General features: G+C 36.3%; 1 pseudogene across 1 annotated transcript; it reads left to right on the top strand.

The window, feature by feature from the left end:
- The first annotated feature begins 227 nt into the window (after positions 1 to 227).
- On the top strand, positions 228 to 17,653 carry LOC306638516 (ribonuclease H1-like; annotated as a pseudogene). Its single transcript has 2 exons — positions 228 to 317; positions 16,770 to 17,653. The product of its transcript is annotated as a ribonuclease H1-like (transcript).
- Positions 17,654 to 18,312: the final 659 nt, after the last annotated feature.

Genomic DNA, 18,312 nt, shown 5'->3' with positions numbered 1-18,312 from the left:
AGCTGCCAAGCACAGCCACTGGTCCCCATGGGATAAATGTTCCTTACAGTTCTGAGAGCAAAAACCAATGCAGCTTTACCAGAGACTGCCAAGATGAGGAGTTTCAAGATAAGGAAGAGGCCTTAATAGCCAGAGTATGGCCACTGGAGGAGCATCTCCATACCTTGAAAATACTCCTCAAATTGTGCTATAGTGCAGATGGAGTCTGAGGAGGAGGAGGAAGATTAATGCTTGCAAGCCTGACCAATGATGATGCAGAAAATGAAATAGCAGCAACTGATGGCTTCTATAGGCAGCTGCCAACATTGCAGGTCCAGGTAACCATGTTCAACATGATCCATCTACAAAGCAACTTGGTGGACCTAGGGAAATAATTTGGACAGAGACCAAGAGAACCTGTGAGATTTAGGGGTTCCAGGAGCAGACAGAGGCAAGAAACCCCATGCACTGCATGTTATTGATCTTGTACAACCCAGATGTGCTGGAGGTCAGCGGGGGCCAGGATAGCCCAGGAGTACTGGGGAGCTGGTATGGGCCAAGAGAGAGCCCAAGTGCAGTAGGAGCTGGCAGGGGCCAAAACAGAGAGAGGTGCAAAGGTTCGTTATCTATAAAGATGAACCATAAACAAGCCCATACCTTGGAGGTAAGGCACCTATACTGTTCAGAGTTTGGTACACTGATGACTCCGGCGATGGACGACTGCCTGTGTGGATGGCAGCGGCTGTGGTGCTGGAAAAAGACACTGGTTTGGTGTGAGTACAAGACAAAATAGTCAATGAACTGAGCTAAATGGTGATAGTAAATAAAGCATCCCCCATAATGATATGCATGACAGTTGTGCTGTGTACTAGGGGCAAGTTCTTTAGCAAACTCTGGGAGTAAAGCCACCAAGAAGAGGTGACTGTAGGGCATGTTACTGGCCATACCACCTGACTAGTCTAGGGAATAATGAATCAGATGCTTTGGCTAGGGTGTGGTGTTTAGAGTGGGCACCAACCACTGATGTAGAGGCTTGGTTAAATCACTGCCAACAGCATACAGATGTGAAAACTGTGTGAAATGTAGTCAAACAATGGGGTCTGCCTTTAATGTGGGATACCTAATAGAGGCTTGCCAGGCACGTGTGGTTTGTGTTTAGGAATATCCACACCCCCAAAGCCTTGGAGTCACAGATGGTCAGGTAATGTGGGAATGAATCCCTCTGACATGATGGTAGGTTGACTACATTGGCCCTTTACTACAGTCAGAAGGGGCCATGTTTGCCTTGATGTCAGGGGATATGGCTACAGGCTTGCTGTTTGTCTGGTCTAGTGGTCAAGCAAATCAGTGTGCTATGATTCATGCCCTGACCATGTTGATGGTCCATCACAACAAAAAGTGTCAAGGGACTCATTTTACACTCAAAATGTGCAATGATGGGCCACTTAATTATGGATTCATGGAAGCTGCATGTCCCATATCACTAACAGACTGCAGGCATAAAAGGGAGATATAATGATCTGCTTAAGCAAGAACTTAAGTCTGCACTCAACCTACCCTCCATGACAATGTGGGCACAGCACCTGTGGGTAGTCGTGAGAGCTCTGATGAGCATCCCCAGCAAGGAAGACCAGCTCCCATAGAAGCTTTGCTGTATTGCACAGCAGTTGTGGAAACGAAATGATGTACCCCATTTGTGTACAATGAATCAAAATGCAGACTGTAAAAAAAAATACAATAAAATAAAATTCTGGATTTGAAGAAGGGAATGTTCTTTTGCCTGCTCCTACTATATTAAAAGGGGGCAAACTGTAGATTGATATGACCCTGGACAACAAAGCATCCCCCGAAACACCTTCATTGGATAACCCTGTTAGCCCCATAGGGAAAAGATTTGGAGTGAGATTTCCTTATAATTTGTGGATGTCCCCCTGGGTACAGGTGACTTGCCCAGTTTCTGCAAATGGGACCCAGATTTTAAAGGGCACTTTTGCTATTTCCTTTCGGCCAATTTTGAGTTCCCTGGTGGTGGAGCACACTGAACCTACTGAAGTTCAAGATCAAGCTGATTGAGTGTGTTATCACCTCCCAGGGAAACCACCACAAGTGGCGACTGTGCTTTCCTGGCATTCAAAGCGGACATGCATTTTCCCAGATGGATGTGGTTTACCTATACTAATAACTGTAACTGATGTTTTCTTTCATCTGTAGGTGTGTCCTTGCCAACACCATTGTGAACTAGACACATACCTACACCAGACATGCCTACTGGGTATGCACTAAATGCATGTAAGTTTTGCTGGTGAATCCAGTCTGTCACTGGACAATTGGACAAGACTGGGAAAGAATTTTATAGCCACCTCAATATGGGACAATGTAATCAGATATTATAGGGCTTCTCTTTTGGTTATATGTTGTTACAGCTTATATTGTTGTTGTGACCTGTGGATACAGGGCTCTGCCCTCTTCCTTAAGGGATCATTAAGGGATCTGGTTTTACTGTTTTTGTTTTTTTTTTTTCTCCTTGGTTATTGTCATACTTTATCCTTTTGTGTATTTTGTAACTTCTATTAAATAACATAATTTTTTATATGACATTAAAAGGAAATGAAATGGAATTCTGGATTAACCCTAACCCTTAAAAAATGACTTGCTTTTCATTCTGGAAGGCAGTTTTGTTTGGGAACAGAACTTTGATCTAATGTTTATCAGGAATGTATTCATGATATGGGATTTTTTTTTTTTTTTTTTTAATTTCCAGTTCTTCAGTATTACAACGGAGTGCCTGGGATGCCTCTGTTTTGTTATACTATGAGTGATACTTCTGTAAATTTGGCTGATTTTTTATATTAACTAAATTATCTAATAACTATGTAATTTTTTTCTAAGAAAGTTTTCCCAAGTATTCTTTTATTTATTTTTCATATTCAGCTATTTAACACAAACTAGAGTGCTTTTCCATCTTTAAACTTTAGAAACATGAAGATCTGTGAAATTATTGCTGTTACATTGTCTACACTTTTTATTGCTTTACACATTGACTAAAGATTTACGGGACTTACCTCCTTTCAAATTGAGAGGTAAGGTATTCCTGAAGGTCTCCTTCCGACTCTCTGGAACACAGAAATGGTTTTAAAACTTGGACTTATTATCTACTATTTTGGCATCACTCACATATGTGCACATCATGACCATATATTTGTGCCTTTCAGGCAGCATACTGCACGGGGTAGAATTCATCCTGTTTACTATACTATAAAACATGCATTTACTTCTGATGCCATGATTGCAAGTGAATGTGTCCAGTCAGTGACTGAACAATAGTATGGAAACTAAAGTAGACCCATCTGAGGCAGACATGAGTCATTTCTGAAGGGTAACTACTCTGATACCTATTCATCAGCTTTTCTGAAACTTTTTAAGACTTTGCTATGGTCTAAAACATTTTACTACTCATCTTTCCTTCCATTCAATCCTCTTCTACAGGGTAAATGACAACCTCACAGTTCATCCTCCACACCCTTTGACATGCTTCTCATTTTTCTCCTAATAAATTGCTTGCCTGTATAATCCTATCCAGATCATCTGATGCTCAGAAGAGCCTAAAGAACATGGTACAGACTTTAAGAGATTATTTGAGCTTTCCTTATATTCATTTTACTTACTGAAAATAATAATGTTAAAGAAAGGAGACAATGTCTTATATCAGGTTTTCCTAGACTTCTCTTCAGGTTCATTTTTGCCTTAATTCTATACACCATTACTCTAAGTTATCACACAAGTACTGCCATGCAAATGATTGGTGTCTGTTCTGACTTATCAAGTGATTGTCCCCATTGGTCTGTGTTAATGTCTTGTGGGTTGCTAAATGGTTTCACAATTAGTCTTAAATAAATAATACCTAAGTGGAAAATATATGGATTTGAAATAACAATATAGGTCCTGGTCCTGGGTCCTTATAAAGGTGAAAATATAGTCTAGCTTATTAGTCTTCCTTAACTTCAGGTTCCTCATCTCTAATTGAAGGAAAGAATAGCACCCACTTTATGATTGTACTATGAAAGTCAAGTAAAGTATTATATGTAACTATATATGACAAACTGTAAATGTCTATAAATATTTTAAGCAAAAGAGATATAGTAGATTTTAAAATGTATGCTTTCCACATTAAAACATAAGTACACATTGGTTACTTATATGTCCATAAGTATATTTTATAGATCAATTACACAAAGCTTTTAATCTTACATCCACCAGTTAATGTTGATTCCATTCCTCCATTTGCTAAGATTTCCCAAAGTATTTCTTAGAGTTTACAAAGAATTTTTCAGGTGTTGATCTTATCAATCAGACATGCATATATCCTTCATGACATATTCATTCAGTTCATTTTTTCAAACGTTTGTACTAAAGATAGGGTCTCACCTATTTGTTCAGTACCTTTCTAAGTTGCTGAGATTTGCTTTGAACTTGTGATCCTCCTGGTTCAACCTTCTGAGCTGCTGGGATTATAGGCATTCTTGGATTACAGGCATGAGCCACTGCACCTGGTGAGGCTGAATCATTTTCAATCTGCCCTCCTGCCTATAAGCAAGTCATAAGACCACTCATATTCAAGAGATCATTTCTCCATGACGTGAAAAGTTTCTAGAATCTAAAGTGGAAACAGATGATACTTTGAGAAATGCAGTCACAATCCACCCTTTGATCACCACAAGTCAAGTTCTTTTAATGTGAAATATCTATTAATCCACTCTCAAAATCTGCCCTAAAAGTCTTATACCATTATAGTCTAAGTTTCAAGCTCATGGCCCAAAATTTTTCTCTTCTAAATTCGGTCAAAATAGAAAACAGCTTTGTTGAACGTAGTGACTATTTTCCACGTCTGTCTGCATCTCCATCTGTGTCTCAGTGTTCTCCTCTTATATTTTTATACTTATAACCTGTGAATGAGGGAATCTTATGATTTACTCCTTCAATACCCAGCTCACAATGGACATGCTGGAACAGATATAAGAAAACTTTGCTATTTTCATTCAAAATAGAAAAATAAGGATGCATAGCAGTCACTGATCCACACCATTCTGTACTCTAAATCTGTAGCCAGAGATTTGGTTAGGGTTCACATCAACTCCCTGTGAATTGCTTTTAAGGGCCTCTGGTTTCATTTTCTGAACTCCTAATTCTGCCTCCATGAAATCCTAACTGTAGAAGTAGCTTGGGTTTGCAATGGAGAAAACTTCTCCATCAGCTTCCTGACCATAAAATATTGGGAGTTCAAAAGGCTTGATACTATCTTTCTCTTAGTAAAAACTAATATAATTCACTTTTACCTTTTTTTTTATCAGTAGAAAATTTATTTCATAAGACAAAAATTCTAACAACAAACATTTGAAATTAAGTCCTTCTTCTCAGGCTCTCCATAAGGCTGTTGCCCTTAAATAAGTTTTGGTAGCCTTACTAACAGACAAGATCCATCAGGCACAACTTTGAGATCTTTTGGAGGTCATTTTTTCTCTGAGTAGTCAAGTGCAGTCTGTGGTGGTCCCGGTAAAACCATATCAAATTGCAAATGGACCATTTCCTGATATAATGGTAGATCTGAATAGGTGCAGTGGAGAATGTGTCTCATAAACTTTAAATAATTTTCATCTAGTCCTTTACAGGAAAATTGATGATCCTTAATCTAGGACATAGAGTTATATATATTTTCTATTTTTCACGCTGCTGTAGTGATACTTTTACTGAGCAATCTGCCATTACATATCAAAGGTTTTCTTTCCTCTAGCCATCAGTAATTTCCTTCTACCTTTTCTTGAGATCTAATTGTCGGCCACCTCCAGTCCCATCAGTTTTCCATAAATGGTCTTTGCAAACTTCCTCCATCTTCTTTCTGTTGCTCTATCTCAAAGTCAATAACAAATGATTGGGAGGCTCTGTTGTAAGAGAACCCACTCCAGAACCAAAAATTGCTGCAACTATCTTTGCTAGAATAAAATTACACAAAAATTTGGAAACTTAAAGCAACAAGAAATATTTTGTTATCCCTCAAAATTTCTAATTTGGAAATTAAGGGTGGTCTTGGTGGGTGGTCTTGTCTTTCAGGCATCTCATGTGATTATACTCAAATGGGAGCAGAGCTAGAACAGTGGGATTATCCAGCCATCTGTCCATATAACTTCCCTCATGTAATACTGTGCCTTCTCCCTGTAGTGTCCCCATATGGCCATATTTCAGTCTTAGACTCTGGCAAAATCAATGCAATTTAAATGTTGTTTTAGTCAGCATTTTTGCACCATGACCAAGACACCCAGTAAGAACAAATATTAAGTAGGAAAAGTTTATTTTGGGGTTCACATTTCAGAGGTCTCAGTTCATAGACAGCTGATTCCATTCCTTGGAGTGTGAGGAGAGGCAGAACACCATTAATGGAAGTGTGTGCTGGAAGAAAGCAGCTAGGATCATGGCACCAGAAAGCAGAGAGAGAGTTCTGCTCAACAAAGACAAAATATAAACCCCAAAGGCATACCCCCAAAAGCCCACCTCCTCTAGCCACACCCTAACCGCCTACAGATACCACTCAGTTAATCCCTATCAGGGGTTTAATTCACAAACTGGGTTAAGGGCAAATCATTTCACCTTTAAATCTTCTTTCATTGTCTTATATATGAACTTTTGGGGGACATCTCACATCTATACTATAACAAATGTTTACTCTGAAGCTGAGGATTGAAGAAAAGACTATGATAGTAAATGAATTGCAACCTATAACACCTTTTCTGAGAGAGCTCAGAAATCACATAGAAATCACACTTCTGCTATATTCTACCTCTAACAAGTGAATTATAAGCTGTTCAGATTCAAGGGGAGGGAACATAAATGACATATTTTGATGAGGGGTGGCCAGATGGAAAATGTTGTGACACCCTTTGTGCCATACTGTTTAACATTCAAAGTTGAATAGAAAAGTGGAATTTTCATCTACAAATGAGGTTCTTGGGGCTCTCCTTTTATTCCCCCAATCTCATATTTAAATATTTTAACACCAAAGTGTATATAGTCAATTGGTAAAGTGTAAGATTTGTGTGATTGCTGTTGGTCTAATATTAATTTTGCTTTCAGGGCCTACGTTCCACTTTTAATTGAAATTGTCATTCTTGGAATATCAAAAACTGATTAGGCTACAAAAGGAAAGTAGTGGAATGGTGTTTCTTCCAATAAAGTGTAATTCATATATACCTTATTGAGACATAAAAAACAATTATAAGGAAAGCTAATCTATCTAATCAAGAAAAATGTAGGACTTCATATAAATCAGTGCTAAATGATAAACATATCAGTCTAAGAACTGATAAACATATCATCTAAATTAAAAGTGTAAAAGTGATGGTTTTCATTGTTTGTGGACCTTAAAATTCCACAAGACATAAAAAAGGCTTATAATAAACATTTACTAAGTGACATTACGCATGAAAATTATTTAACACAGTATCAGGAATGCAGAAATCTACCATATAAAAGATGGCAAAAATTATAATTATTAGTAATAACAGCAGTAAACACAGTAGCAGGAAGCAGAAGTAATAGCAATAGTGAAGAGAATAAATGACATTTGAATATATTAGTATATACACAATATAAATTTTGGAAAAATTTAGAGCATATCTCAAATATCACAATAATACACTTTATTCAGTATTAATGTTAAAAAAATTTTTAGTTTTAGATGGACACGATGCTTTATTTATTTATTTCTATGTGGTGCTGAGGATTGAACTCAGTGCCTCATACATGCTAGGCAAGTGCTGTATCACTGAGCCACAACCTCAGCTCCCCAATATTAACTTTTAACAATTGTTTTATGCCAACATAAATGTCATAACACAGAAGCAATTTCTGGTCTTTTTCCATTTTGACTTGTATTTAAGCTACTTTATCCAAATCTTTTGTTTTATCAAACAAAATTTGAAACAGAGTGTATTTTTGGGAATGAGATTTCTTTGGGATCTTCAAAATTTTGTGATAACAGAATAACAGTGTTATTTCACAATGCAAACACTCAATATTTACATCATAGACTTATTATTGCTGTTCCAGGGGGAGCACATCTGCAATCTCAGCAACTCAGGAGGAGAATGAGTCAGAGTCAGGAGGATTGCAAGTTTAAGGCCAGTCTCAGATACTTAGTGCGGACTCAAGCAATCTAGACCAAGTCCTGTCTGTCCAATTTGGTGAACCTACACTCCTACTACTTCCCACCAATTGTGGGTCAGCATTCAAATATCAGAGAGAACATTCTCTTTCAGCTTTTTTGGGACTGGCTTATTTCACTTAGCATGATAATCTCCATTTCCCTCCATTTACCTGCAAATGCTTAATGTCATTCTTCTTTATGGCTGAGTACTATTCCATTGTGTGTCTGTACCACATTTTCTTTATTCATCCATCTATTGAAGGGCTCCTTTGTTGGTTCCATCGCTTAGCTATTGTGAATTGAACAGCTATGAACATTGATGTGTTCATGTCACTATAGTATGCTGATTTTTAAGTCCTCTGGGTACATGCAGAGGAGTAGGATAGCTGGGTCAAATGGTGGTTCCATTTCAAGTTTTTCTGAGGAATCTACATACTGATTTCCAGAGTGGTTGCACCAATTTGGAGTCCCACCAGCAATGTATGGGTGATTATTTTCACATCATCATCAACATTTATTGTTACTTGTATTGTTGATAATTGCCATTTTGACTGGAGTGAGATGAAACTTCAGTGTAATAAAACTATATTTAAATATCTATTGATTGTTGTTGTTGTCTATTCAAAATACATATTTGCACACCTTCAGACAGATAATATTACTGGCCTTAAAAAATCTACAAGAATTTTCTGATTGAACGCAGTACTGAAATTTTAAAATGTATGTATTTCAAAGAGAATCATAACTAAAGAAGGGATATTTTTATGCCTTTCCAAAAAAAAAAGAACTAACTGGTTTAAACCTGCTTGTTTTTCAAAGAAGGAATCTAGTATGATTGCTCTAAAGCAGGACAGAACTCTTATGTTCAACACTTTAGAATAGTACTTAAAGGCCAATTAGAGATAGTTAATTTAAATCATGACAAGTTTTTTAAAAATTCAGTTTAGTAAGTGAAGTAATGTTCATGAATTATTAAATTTTAAAACATTAAAAATGATAATGAAATATGGAAGAAATTAATGAAGAAAAGAATCTTTCATTATATCCAGTTCCTATAATGCCAAACCTAGTTGATAATTACAATGCCAAGCTATTTTTATAAAATATGATTTCTCTCAAATGTTATGAGTATACATATAAAAAAATTCACTAAACCTGAGAATTTGAAATACTATTTCCCAATAATAATGATTATCAAAATAAGTCTAGTAAAAATGACTGGATGCAATCTCTTCAGGTTAATTCATTAGTTAATGACTGGATGCAAAGTAGATGTCAGCCAGGAAGAGAAATGCAGCAACTTGTTTGTTCATCCCAGATAGGGTCATAAATATCAGAGTGTTTAGATAATAGAGATTTAAGGAAGCAGTCCTTATGGAAAGCTGTAAAATAAATAAACCTCACAGTGTCTCAAAGTTCCATTTGTATCTAGTTTTATATGTGTACATTGGCTACTTTTTTTTCTACAGCATATAATGTGCTACATTCTCTGGATAAAAGAAAGATAGGATATAGGGCTGAGTCTCTCACAGCAAATAATTTAACAGTCTAGGACACATTGTCCAAATTGTGTATGGAGCCTGGACTAGAACATGTGATAACATGACTTCCAACCATGGTTTAGACCAAATTAAGAGTCAACACATAAATGAATATTAAATCATACATTGAACTGTTAGCTTAATATCATTTTCTATGAAGTTTGGCTTGATAAAACTGTAGCTTATTTAGGTGGTATCGAAAAGGAATTTAGTCACATTACAAAATGCGAACAATTACCCAATTGTTTTATTGCAACAATAATGACCTTTCGTTTTTGACCAAAAATGTGATAACTTATTCTTTCTCTTTGTTCATATCTTCCATTCCAATAATTTACAAATTTTAATATGTATATGCATCACCTAGGGGATTTTACATATTCGAATTCAGAAGATCTCAGGTGTGATGTGAGATCCTATGAATTTAATAGCCTTTTAACTGATACCAGTTGCTGATGGTCCACAGACCACATTTTGAATAGTGAACTTTTATACATCTCTTCCATAGTATCCATCTTATTGTAATGGATATTATGTGTTTTCATGACTGCTGCAAATATCATTTTTAGTTTCAGATTGTAACTGAATGTCTGACATAATACATGCCTAATAAGCATTCATTGAATAGGAAAATGAATGACTGTGCTCTGCACATTACTTTTTTTACATCAAATGATAATAATTTTGACTATTCTAATTTTCTAAAGCGAGCCACCATTAGTTAACTAAACTTGGGTTTAAATATTCCACTCCCCCCCCCTTTTTTTTGTACATCTCCATCTTTCAAATGATGCTTTAATACTAGGCAGCAAAAAGTAATTTAAGTCCCATCTGTTATCACATTTTCCAAAACCACCTTGGGAAGATGTATAAGAACTGTCACTTTTAATTAGAATTATATTTTATGGTACTTTTAAAAGTAGATTTTTATCAGAGACACCCATTTCCTTTGAATTCTGATTGAAAGTACAGCAAACATTTTTTTTTTTTTTTCTGTAACACCTTGGTACTCAGCCAGTTCACAGACAAAGTAGAATAATGACTGATATTTTGCATCTCTGGAAATGTCTGTCCCCACTCCTCCCTCTTTCCATTCATTCTTTATCATAGATTATAGCTAATTATCTTCAGTGAATGTTAAAAAAATTGAAGGTTTCTCAGATTACCCCCAAATTCAATTTTTCTCATTTATTTTGATGAGAGAATCATTGAGAGAGGTCTTTGGCTCATGGAACAGGGCTTATTACATACTGCTACATGGAGTTTATTCTCTCACATATATTGTGAACTGTGACATTCACTTAAAGTGCTTTCCAGAAAATGCTGTCATGTCATATCAGTGCCTCCCAGTTCCCCCATCTGTTTACAAAATTGTCATAATAGAAGAGCTCTTTCAAAAATAATTTTGCTACTGCTGAGATTTTAACATATTTTAGATAAGATTTACTTGTGTGTAATTTAAAATTTCTTATTCTATTCTTCAGCCTATAATGGAGAACAAATATATTCAAATATTCCTCTGAAACTAACTTTTCCATTTTTATGGAGGGGTGTGAAAAGTTGAAGAATCTTCTAAGAAAACTTTTTGTTCCTATGACATATTTTGTTACATACAAATTATCTTTCAAGTTATTCACTCAATTGTAAAAGCAACTTCTTTTTTTGCTTACTCTCTCCCCATGTAAGAGCAGACACAACAGATAAATGATAGTTCCAAATAGAATTTTGTATATATATATATATATATATATATATATATATATATATATATATACACTAAGGATTATTACAGCACATCTCCAAAAGTTTCTGGTTTTCTTATTCTTTAAGCCTTTAAATAAAAATCTCTGCAAAGGAAGTGCTCATAATAAATACATCTGTTTGCCATTCAGAGTATGAACTATGTCCCTAGTGGCTGAAAATAGTACTTACTCATTCTGCATAGCCAAGAGGTATGAAGAACCAGAGCTATAAGCATGATATTGACAAAATCCACTAGTTGCACCTAGTGGAGTTAAAGAAGGTCAAGCTTTAAGCTGTAGAGGCTCTCATTCCTGCCATTGATTCCTTTACATGAACCCATTAGTACTTCACTTTTATACACAAAGTCTCTCATTTTTATGCAAACAAACTTGCACCATCTGTTGTTTAGTCCTGGAGAGGATTTTTTACTCTCTTTCAATGGACTAATGGATAAAATTAAGCTTCTCATACATCTAGACTGGATAATAATAATAATGTATTTAAGTACTTAATGTCAAACAAAACGTGGACAAAGCTTGATTTTAATCATGCTATCCATCATAGGATATATAAGAAATAAATGTTCTTTTCAGACATTATTAGACTGTGATTCCCTCATTTGTACCTGGAAGGACAGAAAAGGGAAACATAATCAATATGCTGGGGGTCCCTCCACAGAATGAATGAAGAGAGAAGACAGTTTTTGATTCATAGCCTCAGGAAAGATCATACTATACTCAAAGAACAGAAGGAAGAATGGAGGCCATGATGGTTTTGGACTATTGGATATATACTGTTAGTCTATAAGGATGATGACTCCTGGAAATATTTTAAAAGACCTCCATTAAGCAGAAGAATGAAGAGAAGAGGAAATTATTGCAAAGGTAAAGTACCAGAGACAGTGAAGGGAGAGCACAGTTAATGAGCTTAGCTACCCTAATCAGTTCACCATGTGCACGAGTCAGACTGTTGCACATCCCTACAATTAAAAAAACAATAAAAAACAAAAGCATCAGAAGCTAAACTGGTTGCTTGTGAATGAACAATGTCAGGGGAAATCTTAAAGCAGGGAATATGGCATAATTAACAAAAATAGAAAGGAAACAAGTGGAGAAAACCATAGCATTCTCAAGATTGCTTTTTCATAGTCAAGAATTTAAATTACTTCACACTCTTGCAGCAAGCACTGGTAGACTAAATGACACTGTTGCTATAGATTCTGGTTGAGCAGACACTACATAAAGCCAGCTGAAATGAGGAAGCTGTATTGAGTTCTTGAGTACATTAATTTTTGAATATTTCTTAATTCAATAAATTCAATATTATATGAAAGTTTAGACATAATCTACTGAGATTCTAAGCATTATATGTTATGTCAGCTACCACTGTCATGATGAAAACAACTTTGCTCTCTCAATCCTAGCTCCTCATCTTCAATACTTAACCCCCTCATTACTCTTTCCTATCTATAGATGAACTGAGAATTCAAGCAAAACCACAGGTTGTGTTGGAGCTAAATTATCCCCAGCATAGTTATCTGCTATCTACCTTCTCATTTGGAAAGAAATTTTTTTTTTGTTAAAGAACAATATTAGAAGCCATTCCCTATAGTAATTCATTAATTCTTAGTAGTGATTATATAATTTTCAATTACGTAAATGGATCTTGAATAGGATATGCTTGGAGAACAGTGGATTACAAATACCTAAATTGTTATGGTCTTTTACAACACTAAAATAATTAAAATTTAATTAGAAAAATTACATTGAAATAAGAGTGCAGTTTCATCTGCATAATTCAAACTAGCCAAATGCAGCTATTTGTAAAATTAGTGGGAGAAATGATAGGAATAATAAGTGTAAAGTGAAATTTAGGAATCTTTTCCTACCTTGTGACTACAATACAAAAGTACCTAGTTATTTAGCTCACTAAAGTTCTCATACAACATGTCCCACTGAACAAAGAGATCAACCATATATACATCCTGTGATAGAAGAATTAGATTCAATAAAGAGCAGTCCGAAATGATCATTTTTCAATAAGATCAAATGATTGCACAGGTGGTTTCAATTAAGGAAATATTGATATTATATTCTTGAACATTCACACATAAAAATATTAACATAGAATATGAACTATCCAGGCAATTGAAATTTGACTTGCTGTGATGCAGTATAGCTGGATAAAGGTGAGGGTGGATTTGAAAACAAGCAGCATTTGACCAGCACAGCATATTTTCTAGTGAAATTGTACATTCCATAAGTTAGTGCTCAAGATCAAAAGGGAAGTGGTAGAAACCCTAAAACCCTTTCTAATACTGTTTCTATTATCTGATTTCTATTATAAGATCCTCTTTAGATACTAAAGCAATATGATTTTTTCTAGTACATGATATTGTATACTGTTTAACATAAGGTGTCTTTGTAATGTCTTTTGCTTTATAAGTGATATGACCTGATAGAGAAGACATATATCAGAAATCTAAAAGATGTGTGATTTTTTTAACATGACTTTTTCTGATGATTACATTCTGCAATTTTCTACCCTCACACAAACTTGCTAGTGTCTTTTATAGGACTCTTAAGGATATGTAGACATATATTACATAAATTGTCAGAAATTAAAACTTACTGAAGTCTTTTTATTTATTTATTTATTTATTATTGACAGTACTAAGGATGAACCCAGGGTGGTGTGTATGCCAGGCAAGCACTCTACCATTGGACTGACTATACCCCTAGTCTTTGTTGATTTGTTCAGCAATCTGATGACAAAGAATGTTGCTGTGTCTAAATGATCAATAAATGAGGGCTTCACTACAGGACACTAAACTCTAAGTGTCTCTACAAAACCACAATTCAAAAAAAGAATTCCCTCCAAAGAAAAATAAGAGATCTCTGCAGGCCTACATTATTATTGAGTCTCCACTTACCTTGAAGAGGGTACAAATATGCATACCCAGGGTTGCTAGCAGCTTTCCTCCTGTTGATCTCTTTGGGGATATGCATCCTTCTTTGAAGTGTATCTCAGTTTTTATTTTCCCTTGTAACTTACTGATATATCACTGTCCTAGGTGTCTCAGTCATGTCATCACATTTCCTAATTTTATGTTATTCAAGAAAAATATATCACTGATGGGATAGAAATGGGATCACCTCATTTGAAACAATGAAGTGATGATTAAAATGTAAAATGAGTTTTCTAAGGTCCAAGTTCACAGAAATTCAACCTATTCTTGAAAGACTTTTCTTGACAGAACATAGTCTTCTATGTTTTAACAGTTTTTCCCCCTCTGACTGCTTTAATTAATTATATTTTCATGAAAACTCTAGTTTCTTGTAACAAATAAATTCTGAAATGTATATATGTGTGTGTATATATATATATATATATAACATACAAGTAACTATATCTATCATCTATCTATACATTTATCTTAGTTGCATCTTATTGTATTTTACTGTCTTTTAGTTTCCTTTTTAATTTTTATTAAGTATTCTATAACTATAATTACTCTTCCCTTGTGCAGTATCTCCAAAGACTTCCAATTTTCTTTGTGACACAATTCTATAAATTATTTCATAGACTGTTTAAGAAATATCATACAAATATTTCTGTATTTAATCCAAAATTCATGCTTCTTTGTATATAATAGATGTGTCTATCCCTTGATCAACAGAAATATGATTTCTTATAAACTGTTTTAATGAAGAAAAGTCATTCATTCCAAAGCTTTCTACTTACATGTCTCACTGGAAAAGAAGTGGAAAGCTTAATAAGAAATATGGCAATATATTTCTAAAAGACATAAATTCACCTACTAGAACTGCAGTCCACATACTCAAAAGAAGTAATTACTATTTTCATGAGTAAACCAGAAACTCTGTGATTCATAAATGCAGTTGCTATGATTTATCCAGTTTCCAAATGGCTGATCAATTATGGATATGCTCCTTCACACATGCACTATGGAAAATATCTTTTACAAGCATCTTTCAGCAAAAGACATATGCACATGACAGCTACCAGCAGATGAGCTCTGAAATCTATCAAGATAATAGCCTAATATTTTAAAAGTGTATTCTGCCTGTGCTGAATAAACACAGTATAAAGGTCAATTTTTAGATACTGAGGCACAGAATATTCAGAGAAACATTTACAAGTTTGACCTTTCAGTAAAATGCATGTTCACGTGACCATGCCGTAAAAAGCTCAAATAAATTTCAACCATTTTCTTATCACTTTGCAATCCTTAAATTCTTAGTACACTCTCACATGAAAGGTTGGTGTTACTTTTTAAGTCTGTGCCTCTATCTAATGTTGTGAGAAAATGTTGCTTCTGGAATTTTTCAGCATTTCCAGTTTCTACAAACTGATAATGCAGTAATGTGCGAGGTGGTGAAAATAACACTTAGGATCAGTTACAGCTCAAATTTTTCTCCTTCTGAATGATGGTAGAAGTTCCACAATTTCCTGGATTTATCTCTTGTTAATACTCCAAAGGGAGAGACAACACTTTCAGAAGAACTAAAGAGTTTCCATTGAATATTCTTTTCAGGTTCCTGGGCTGTAATAAACTAGTGCAGGTTCAGAGTTAATACACTTCTGGTTAAAGTAGGAAGGGGAAAGTTGGAGAAGTGTGGCTAAGTATAAAATCTGACAAATGCAACAAAACAAGAAGAGGAAAAAAATACAGAAGTCAAATGTCAGAAAGATCATTGATTGATGAGTAAACGAAATAGAAGATGATTATAATAAGAAGATAAGTACTTCTGTAAGATAGTTTGTGATCCAAAGAGTCTGTACACTTAAAGAGTTCCTGACACACTGATGTCCACTAAACATTCACTAAGGGAGCCAAATGAGCAACTTTCTGTCGTCAAATTCCTGGAGTCTCTGCTGCAATCCTACCTAGTGTCCTTCTGCCTCCCTGCTTTTCCTTATTTTTGAGCCACAAGAAATTCTGTTTGAATAGCACGTTTTCATGTCAGAGAAAGGAAATCCATCCCGCGTCTTCACTTATTCCTTGCTATCTTAAGGAGCCATCATGAATCCCCAAAGCTCCCTGAAATCCAAGGACGAAATGGCGATTATCTTCCTAGGTGTATGCTTCACTTTTGCTCTCGCTCACACAATCTGAACACTACCCTCAACCAGATGTACTTCTCCATCACTGTGCAGCCTTTAGATGTGCTACTTATTTCACCTCTTCTGTTCTCTATATTATATTATATTATATTATATTATATTATATTATATTGGTATGGGACTTCATCTCCCGTGCCTCCTGCGGAAATAAACTCCAGGGTTAGAGCCCCCGGGAGCATGATGTGGCGAGCCACACCCAGCTGAGCAATGCACAGGAGGCTGCTGCCCCTGGTCAGTATAGAGGACCTGGTCGCGGTGCACTGCAGTTGCAGCTGCAGCGGGCTCCAGATGTTCTAAGCCAGCTCTCTGGCCTCAGCACCGGCTTCTTCCCTACCTGGAATGAGTGCAGAGTACAAGTGGACCGGTTTTCTGCTGTCAGACTTTAAGAAGTTTGCCACAAAGAGGAGACCTGGGCCTCTTCCAGAAACTGCCAACCTAGATGATTCAGACAAGCAGGAAAATACACAGGTACCGGAGTCCCAAGTGAAATTCACCAAGTGACTCGGGGGAGCCCTTCCAGAAGAAAAGAGCTCAGAGCCCAGCGCAAAGTATGCACCACAGAATGCAGAGCTAGCCCCTGCAGTGGGCAAGGACATGTTTTCTCATATGGGAGAATCTGCCATCCTCTACCCTGATGGTTGCTGCTCCAGTAATGGGTGGAGGAGAGCAAGAGCAGGAGTTGTCTACTGGGGACCAGGCCATCCTTTAAACGTAAGCGTTAGACTTCCCAGACAAACCTAAGAGCAGAAATCCAAGCAGTCTACAAAGCCATTGAACAAGCTAAGACTCAGAACATCAATAAATTTGTTCTATATACAGACAGCATATTTAGTACATATGGGATCACAAAGTGGGTCCAAACTGGAAGAACTGGCGGAGGATGAGGGTAGGAGAAGAGATGATCAACAAGGAGTTCTTTGTGCAGCTGTTGAAGCTCACTTGCTGCACAGACATTCAGTGGATGCATGTCCCTGGTCATTTGGGATTTGTGGAGAATGAAGATGCTGATAGGCTGGCAAGAGAAGGGGCTCAGCAGTCTCAAGACTGAGCAGAGTCACTAGAGTACTCAGGAGAAGACAAGCAGTGGCTCTTGTTGCTGTCATTCCCTGGTGTGAACAGCATGGACAGTCTCCCAGCATGGACCACTGCAGTAGACAGGCAGACTGCTCTCCAGCTAAGTCAGGAAGGCACTGTGGTGTTCAATAACATCTTGATAAAAAGTGCTTAAGTGTGTCAAAAAAGTAAAAGTCTTTGAAATCTGATAATTCTGAGATCAGTTTTATGCTTATTGAGTTTGGTACGTCTTAGCTTTTTCACTGCTATGACTAAATGACCAGACCAGAACAACTGTAGAGGATGAAAAGTATATTTGAAGGCTCATGGTTTCAGAGGTCTTAGTCCATAGAAGGCCGGGTCCTTTCCCTGGGGCCTGAGGTGAGGCAGAACATCATGGCAGCAGAGAGAAGCAGCTTGCATCATCAGGAAGCAGAGAGAGAGAGAGAGAGAGAGAGAGAGAGAGAGAGAGAGAGAGAGAGAGAGAGAATCTCCACTCTCCAGATATAAAATATTTACCCCAAAGTCACACCTCAATTCCAATCTCCTCTAACCCCACCCTACCCTTCAGTTACAACTCAGTTAATCCCTATCAGGGGATTAAATCACTGATTGGGTTAAGAGTTTTATAGCCAAATCATTTCTCCTCTGGAC

The sequence above is a fragment of the Sciurus vulgaris genome (assembly GCF_902686455.1).
Source record: "Sciurus vulgaris genome assembly, chromosome: 11".
NCBI lineage: Eukaryota > Metazoa > Chordata > Mammalia > Rodentia > Sciuridae > Sciurus > Sciurus vulgaris.
Note: the sequence above shows the minus strand (reverse complement) of the source record. Positions and strands in the feature narration are given on the sequence as shown.